The sequence below is a fragment of the Nicotiana attenuata genome, unplaced genomic scaffold (genome assembly GCF_001879085.1).
Source record: "Nicotiana attenuata strain UT unplaced genomic scaffold, NIATTr2, whole genome shotgun sequence".
Classification (NCBI taxonomy): Eukaryota; Viridiplantae; Streptophyta; class Magnoliopsida; order Solanales; family Solanaceae; genus Nicotiana; species Nicotiana attenuata.
The window spans coordinates 141,713-150,592 of NW_017672183.1; positions in this window are offsets into that span (position 1 = coordinate 141,713).

An 8,880-nucleotide genomic window follows, 5' to 3' on the forward strand; every position below is an offset into this window, starting at 1 on the left:
AAGTTGTATTCTGGACAAATGATGTATCTTATTTTATTTTATTTTCCTAGTTGTTCATGCACTTGTGACACCGGGTTCTGGGATGATTATGAGTTATTCAGTATTGTAATGGTTAAAATGTTATCATTTACTCTGTCATTCTATCTTTTTACTATTAAATTTAAGGAAAATATGAATTTCAAAAATACTAAAAACAGACATAAATTAAGTATTTAATTGTTGGCTTGACTGACAGCGATGTACGACGCCATCACGACCTTTAATGGATTTTGGATCGTGATAACATGGTATCAGAGCACTAAGTTCATTTAGGTCTCACAAGTCATGAGCAAGTCTATTAGAGTCTTGCGGATCTGTATGGAGACGTCTGTACTTATCTTCGAGAGGCTACAGGGCTGTTAGGAGCACTTCCCTTTTTGATCCCTCATCGTGCGATTTGTTTCCCTTGAGGCTTATGCCTTCATTTCCTTCCTATTCAATCTTACGCGGCGTGAAGCGCTTGTTATGAATTGGGAATTGAGAAATTGTAATGGTACTACAAATGTGGTGCAGGATGTTTTCCCTTGCGTATTTGGTTGAGTTATTATCGTCGCATTGCGAAAGGCCGTTCTGCTGTTTCGGCTCAGTATTAGTATTACTCATGGTTTCGAGATTTGGCATTGATTGTTGTGATGATTTTTGCGTTGCTATCGCACAGTGTTTGTGTAATGGTAGGATGCTTGTCTATGTGTCGAAGCAGTGAATGACTTGAGAGGAGGTTAACTCAGTGCATGATTCAGAGATTCAGTATTTTATTTTCGACGGAGGAAAGGTAATCGATCTACGAATGCTCAGATTTGGGTAGATAGAGTAACGAGACTTGGTATTTTCGAGCGTGGTAGAATTTTCATCAGTAGTGTGGTATCTTCTCCCCTGATTGAATGTGTTAAGTTCGTCGGTATTATGGTCTTCGTCAAATCTCCCTCGGGGCAGGGTAGTGTGAATTAGTGCCGGAGAAGCGGCTATAAGAGATGGCGGTGTGCAATGGTTCAGGATTGAATCGGTATTCCTGGTGTTGATGGCTCGAGAAAGATAATCTTCGAAGGGGTTTAAAGGTTGTAGCGATCTATTGGTTCAAATGCTACAGAGATGGATTTTGATTAAGGCAACAGCTGGGCAATGAAGGATGAGGAAGGACATGTGGAGGGTGTCTTACGGTGGATAAACTTCTAGAAGGCCAAGTGTGAGAAACAGGAGTCGAGTTGTTGCTTAAAGGGGTGAGTTTGACCAAAGTGGGAGAGTGGCAGAGCAGCATATGGGTTTTGTGGTAGGATGACTACACGCCTTGAGAAATGTTTAGAGTGATTGGGATTCATGGTGGACAGTGACTAGGTCTACGGACTTAATTTGGAATATTGGCTATTATATGGGGGAGATTGGATACGATAGGATGGAGTTGCTTGATAGGATGAAGAATACAACATGACTTTGGATGGGGATGTACTGTCGCACCTTTTAGTTGATGTCCATGAGGAGTAAATGGACTTGTACATCTGGTGAATGAGCACGGGCTCAGGATGGGTTACTAATTTGGTAGTAAGTGTACCTAGTGCAGCGACATTGGAGGATGTCGGAATGTAATTTTCACAGGAAGGGTTATCTCCTGTGAGTAGGTCAGCGGTCGCGCGGTTGACGAAGCTTCTACGAAGAATTCTACTGGCTATCTGGTGAGAGGTTGAATATGTAAACGTGGCTAGTGATTCCGAGTGTTCATAAAACGGTTAATAGGAAGACTTCGAGGAAATTGGCGGGTTTATTGTGCAAGATCATGTCAATGGGGGATAAGAAGTCTTGGTGGATTCCAGAATTTTGCAATGGTAGCTTGAAGCTAAGTAGGAGAGCCCCACCGCCTACAATGGGATTGCATGGTTGTCTACTTGTGAGATTTCTAGTTATCGGCATATTGGTGGGTTATTACGACTAAGGAAAGAGAACATCAGTGGTAATTTGAGCAAAGGATTTGAGGAATGTGTGCTATAATTGGCCTTATTGACTCATGTTCAGGCTTTGGGAAGATTCAGGATTTATGCTTCGTGTAGAGGTGAATTACAAGGAAGGTGATTCAGCCGGTTGCTTCTTTGAGAGGGTGTTTGTGTGCTAACAGAGCCTCGGAGTTGGATTATATTAGGGACCAAGTCAGAGTGGGTGACTCTCAACAACGATCCTAGTGGAGTCAAAAGTTAAAGTGTAGTGCCTAAGGATTTCGAGTCCGTAGTATGGTTGAGTATCGAGCTTTTGCAACGGATTATGAAAAAGGGCTTGGAGTGTTCTGTGTTATCTTTGGTCTGCGGTGTATCATGAGAGGAAAGGGAGCAAATGACTTCGGATTCATAGAGAAATTGTCAGAATGGGTGTACCATTTGAAGACGCGAATATGCGCACAAGGAGGGTATGAGATGGTTTGTGGGTTTCGGAGATAATGTGGTCTCGTGAAATGGGGTCACTCTAGATGAGTGCGAATTGAGTTCGTTATGTGTTGAATGAAGCTATCGTTATTCCTAAGGCAAGTCTAAGGTAAATTAGAAGAACTCGGATCGGTTAGCAATGATGGAATCGGCATAATGACGGCAATGGTCAGCTCCAGTAGCATGTATATATATGATTTGTGACGGTACGTGCGAGGCTTGACGATCACCATAATTGATTTTATTTGGAGGCATTCGAGCATTATGGCCTGTTATGTGTAGATAGATTCTGGAAGAGTTATGGTGGATTAGGCCACCACTAGAGGATTGTATTTTCTATGGTTATGAGAATTCAGTCGCGTGTTGCGATGGTTCTCTTGCAATGAGCTAAGTAAAAAGGTTTCTACATGATGAAGTGTTTACCCTATTAGCAGTTCAGGAGTTAGATGAAATTCTTGTACTCTTGTGCATTGGCATGTTTAGGTGCAGTGAGTAGCATGGAATTTGGAAGTTGAGGATCAAGGTAGCAGTTTGGTGTTGACAAAAATGTCACAAGCTCGGATGAGCATTAGTATTATCAAGCTGGTACTATCTTTAGCGTCACCTGAGATCGATGTCATGAGTAAGAGGCTTTGTGTATTGACTTGCGGATCCTTGATTCGCTTTACACCATTAGTATGGCCGGTGGTATGGGTGTGCAGACTTGTTACCTGGTGCGGAGGGTCGTGGGAGTGTATCCCGCGGGAAGATGGTATAAGTTTGACAGGTAGTCACTTAATTGATTAAAGATTGAAACCAAGTATGGAGATTGTGGTACTACTGTTAATGTGAAAATTTATGCCTAAAGGGCACTCGGTCATTTGGTTGTGGACTATGGGAGTTTGTTTCGGCTTTAATGGTTGTTCTTGTGCCTTAGGGGCTATTGTGGATCCTTGAAAGATTATTAGCCCAGTGCGGTACGATCTGAATCGGCTTGAGGTCCGTGGATGGATCTAAAATATGAATGTAGGCCCTATATCAGGCCGGATGTGTTCACTTTTAGCATACCGCTCCTTATGGAGGAGTATACGGACGTTGGATGTTATTTCATCGTCGGCTAATTCATGTAATACTATATTGTGCCGTGTGGAATATGAAACGGCTTGATAAATTGCATATGTGTTGAGGTTCCGCGTAGCGATGGTGTTGTGTGATCAAGATGGCTCTCAAGATGCAAATCATACATTGCACCTTAGTCGTGGCGCTATTTGTCTCCCCAGGAATTGCATTATGCACTTTGCGTGCTTGTGGTTGATATTCGGGTATTTCACACGTATGAGCATTTTGCTCGGTAAGTAATTCCTTTATAGATTATTATGTGTGGATCGGGTGGCACGCCTCCACGGGTACATTGTTTGGATCGGGTGAACGCCGCCACGAGTATCATGGTTGGATCGGGTTGCATACCGCAACGGTATTATGTGTGGATCGGGTTGCACGCCACAACAGTGTGATATTAAGTAACAGTTTCCTATATCTATTATTTTGTGTTTTGCTTCTAATTTTCTGAGCAAGGTTCATAACACCTTTTCGATTGTTTCAATTAGTTACTTGGGTTGAGTAGTTCTTTCCAGAGTTCTTTTTCCTTATGTATCACATTCAAGTTTGTAGCTTGTTGGCACATCGTGGCATCATCTGAGATTTTTGGCGGTGCCTGAGGTGGTTTATTGCCTGGGCAGCTTATACTGGGTTAGACGAGATTATTGGACGTGGGATTAGTGCGATCGGGTTTATATGAAGTATATTAAAGAGCAATTATCATTGCGTGGTTCAGAATGAGGTAATGGTTCTTGTCAGGAGAATAGACTCAGTGATTTGTTGACTCAGCAGTTGGTTATGAGTTTCTACACATCTCTTCCGCCGTGGCGGTATTGCAAGAGTTGGAACAGGACTTATTTGTGTCATGAGGTGTATTGTGAGCATCAGATTTGTGAAATTTTGGCTATCATTATCAGATGATGTTATTATGGTCATGTGAACTATGCGGTGCACGGTGTGGTTAGCAAAGGTATGTAGTCATGTATTGGTGCATCGTGTAGTGATTATTACGGTGTTCGGATGATGGGAACATGCCTGGTAGAAAATTCCAGATGTTGGAATTTGGCCTAAGGCTAGTTTGACTAAACAAAAGGGGATTCTTCAGATTTGCTCGAGCAAATCTGCTCAACTGAGTTGTGGTAGCATGGTAGGTCCACGAGGCGTCAAACAGTGATTTTAGACTACTCCAGCGTAGTTCTTAGCACGTTCGAGGACGAACGTATGTTTAACAGGGAGAGAATGTAACGACCCGACCAATTGTTTTGAGCTCTAGCGCGTCGTTCGGCGGTTTGAGGCCGTGAGTAGCTTCACTTCAGGTATTATGACTTGTACGTGTGGTCGGAATTGAATTTCGAGAAGTTCAGAGTTAATTTGGAAAGAAAATTCTCACTTCGAAAGCTTTAAGTTGGAAAATTGACTAAGTTGTGAATTTTGAGTAAACGACCTCGAAATTGGGATTCGAAAGTTCCAACAGGTTCGTATTATGATTTTGGACTTGGACGTAATTCCGGATCGGGTTTTGGATGACCCGGGAGTGTTTCGCCTATTGTGGAAGTTGGCATTTTGGGAGAATTTCTTAAATTTTGGTTGAAGTGCATTTCAATGTTATCGATGTCCGTTGGGGATTTTGAGTCTGTGAATAGCTCCGTATGGTGATTCTTGTATTGGGAGCGCGTCCGAAAGTGGATTAGGAGGTCCGTAGGTCATTTTGGGGTCATTTGGCGAAAGTTAGAAACCGGAAGGTTTTTGAGAAGTTTGACCGGAAGTGGACCTTTTGGTATCGGGATCGGATTCCGATTCCGGAAGTTGGAGTAGGTCCGTAGTGTCTAATGTGACTTGTGTGCAAATTTGAGGTCAATCGGACGTGATTTAATAGGTTTCAGCATCGGATGTAGAAGTTTGAAGTTCTAAAGTTCATTAATCTTGAATTGGGGTGCGATTCATGATTTCGATGTTGTTTGATGTGATTTGCGGCCTCGAGCAAGTTTGTAATGTGTTTTGGGACGTGTTGGTATAATTGGTTGAGGTCCCGAGGGCCTCGGGTGGATTCCGGATGGTTAACGGATTGAATTGAGCCTTATGAAGATTTGCTGAACTTGCTATCATCTGGTGTAACCGCACCTACGAGGTTTTGCCCGCAGGTGCGGAGGGCGCAGAAGCGACATAGGAGTCACAGAAGCGGAGCAGGTCGTCCAGGTGAAGGACCGCAGGTTCGGAGTTTTTGGACGCATCTACGCAAGCGCAGAAGCGAAGATTGGAGCGCAAAAGCGGAAGGCGTCTCGCACCTGCGAAGCCACAGGTGCGAAAATAGCGCTGGGCAGAATGGTCTTAAGAGCGAGATTTGGCTCTTCTACTCTCATTTTCTCACTTGGTGGAGGCGATTTGGAGAGCTTCAAGGAGAGATTTTCTTCAAGCAACACAAGGTAAGTGATTCCCACTTATTATATGTTAAATACATGGTTTATATAAGGATTTAAATATGGAAATTAGTAGAAATTGTGGGGTTTTGGTAGAAAACCTAGAATTTTGTATTTTTTTATTTTGACCACGAATTTTGGGCATGGAATTGAGAATAAATTATACATTTGAGTTTGTGGGGTTATGGATAAAATTTATCTTCGAATTGTTTTGGAATCCGGGCACATGGGTCCGATGGTGATTTTTATCAACTTTTCAAGCGGAGTTGAGAATTGTTGAAAATAGGATTATAATGAGTATTTGAGTATATATTTATGGGCTTGCTCAATTATTGACTAGTTTGGAGCGTTAGACATCGGTTTGAGCCGTCGGAAGGGCTTGGGAGCTAGTTATGGAACTTCGGAGCGAGGTAAGTCTCCTTTCTAACCTTGTAAGAGGGAATTAACCCCATAGGTGGACTAAATCAATATGTGCTTCTAATTATGGAGGCTACGTACGCACGAGGTGACGAGAGTCCGTATGTAGCTACTAGTTATGCTATGTCCGATAGTTTTAGATTTACATCATGCCTTGTTGATATTGTTGTTGAATTATGTCTATTGCTTGCCTTGAGAAGAAGCGAAATTGAGTTTGCTTATTAAATGTCTTGAAAAGAGTTGAAATTGAGGAATTTGAGATCTTAAAATTTTTTCATTTGAACTTCGTATTTTGAAAAGAATTGAAGACTATTATAATAACTTAAGAAATCTATGTGTCCGCACCGCAATTATATTTCATGAGCGGGGTAAATTTTCACTACTCTCGTGAGTGCGGGTCGTTCGCCTCGGCAGGTTAAATCGATGCATCTACGGTTCGTGCCATTCGACCCTCGACAGTGCACAATTTATATTTATATGTTGGTTCGTGTCGTTCGACCCTCGGCACTACACAGTTTAAATATTTATGTTGGATCAGGTCGTACGACCTCGGCATGATTTGTACCTGTTTGAATTGATTGCTTTGAAATTTATAATAAATGATATTGCCTCATTAGCCGGAGATAAATTTTTAAATGATGAGAAATAAATTTGGAGATTTCTTAATTATAAAAGAATTGCTTACTTACTTCAAAATAATGAGATTGCAGACGTTTTATATAACTCATGTTTAAATCATATCATTGGCAATTTTATTTATAGCCCATAGTAAGTGTCAGAGTCGATCCCTCGTCACTACTTCTTCGAGGTTAGACGGGATACTTACTGGGTACGCGTTATTTTTGTACTCATACTACACTTGTTGTACATTTTGTTGTACAGGCACATGTAGGTCTAGTGGCCTTGTAGGCGCAGCGGCGTGGTTGATACGGGGACTTAGGCGAGCTGCATCTTATGTTAAGATCCGCAGCCAGCAGAGTCTCCTTCAGAGTATTTATATTTCTCTCTCTCCCGTCCAAGTTGTATTCCGGACATATGATGTATTTTTTTTCCTAGTTGATGCTCATGCACTTGTGACACGGGGTTCTAGGATGATTATGGGTTATTCAGTATTATAATGGTTAAAATGTTATTATTTACTCTGTAATTCCATCTTTTTACTATTAAATTTAAGGAAAATATGAATTTCAAAAATACTAAAAAGTGACCTAAATTAAGTATTTAATTGTTGGCTTGCCTGACAGCGGTGTTCGGCGCCATCACGACCTTTAATGGTTTTGGATCGTGACACTAATTTATTTTTAATTTAATCTTGGTTGATTAGCGCATATTTCAAGTATAATTTGACATTCAAAGAAGGGCGATGTGCACAGATAGCCACTAACAGCTTATGTCTTTATTTTAAAGCCAGCGTTTTAAGTGTCTTTAGTCTTTAGCCACTGGTTTAATAAACTTTAACTGCTCGGACAAAAATACCCTTCTGCTCATGTCCTTAACTTCAGGACTTCAGGACTACATGTCCTTAACTTTTGAACTTGAAACTCTAAGTTCAGGACTTCAGGACTACATGTCCTTAACTTTTGAACTTGGAACTCTAAGTTCAGGACTTCAAGGTTACATGTCCTTAAGTTTTGAACTTGGAACTCAAACTTCAAGACCAAGCGTCCTTAACTTTTGAACTTGTAAGTCAAAGTTAAGGACCTATTGTCCTTAACTTTTGAACTTGTAACCGTAAGTTAAGTACTGCTTGTCCTTAACTTTTGAACGTGTAACTGTAAGTTAAGAACTGTCTGTCCTTAACTTTTGAACTTTAAACTCAAAGTTAAGGACTGCATGTCCTTAAGTTTTGAACTTGAAACAATAACTTAAGGACTGCATGTCCTTAAGTTTTGAACTTGAAACTATAAGTTAAGGACTGCCTACCCTTAACTTTTGAAACTGAAACTCAAAGTTAAGGACTGCCTGTCCTTAACTTTAGAACTTGGAAATCAAAGTTAAGGACCTATTGTCCTTAAGTTTTGAACTTGTAACTGATGTCTGTCCTTAACTTTTGAACTTGAAAATCAAAGTTAAAAGATTTAAATTTGGGAGAGTCTGCGACATTATTCTTTGGCTATGAATTGAAATCATTATTTTTGTTTCTTTTATTTTGTGCTTTCCAACTGAACCATGTAAGGAGAGCAGAAGGTCTACACCCTACTTACAAAGTTCTGTTACTAACTTTTGAACCATGAATATTGAAAAGTTCTGTTAAAGAGCTTTTGTCTTTTAATGAATGCTTACAAGCGATGTGCATTAGAATGACTGTGTAGATAGGCTCCGCCACCTCAACATAATGCAACAGTTATGGAGAAGGCACGGAGAGAGAGAAGCAAGGGTTTGGGAAGAAAAGCAAGGGAAGAAAGGGTAAAAATGTCTTTTCATATTAATTTTAATAGGGCAGTGGCTATTTTTGCTCAACATTAGAATTGCTGGATAAAAAACAAATACCACCTTAAATAGTGGCTACACCATGCCATTTCTAC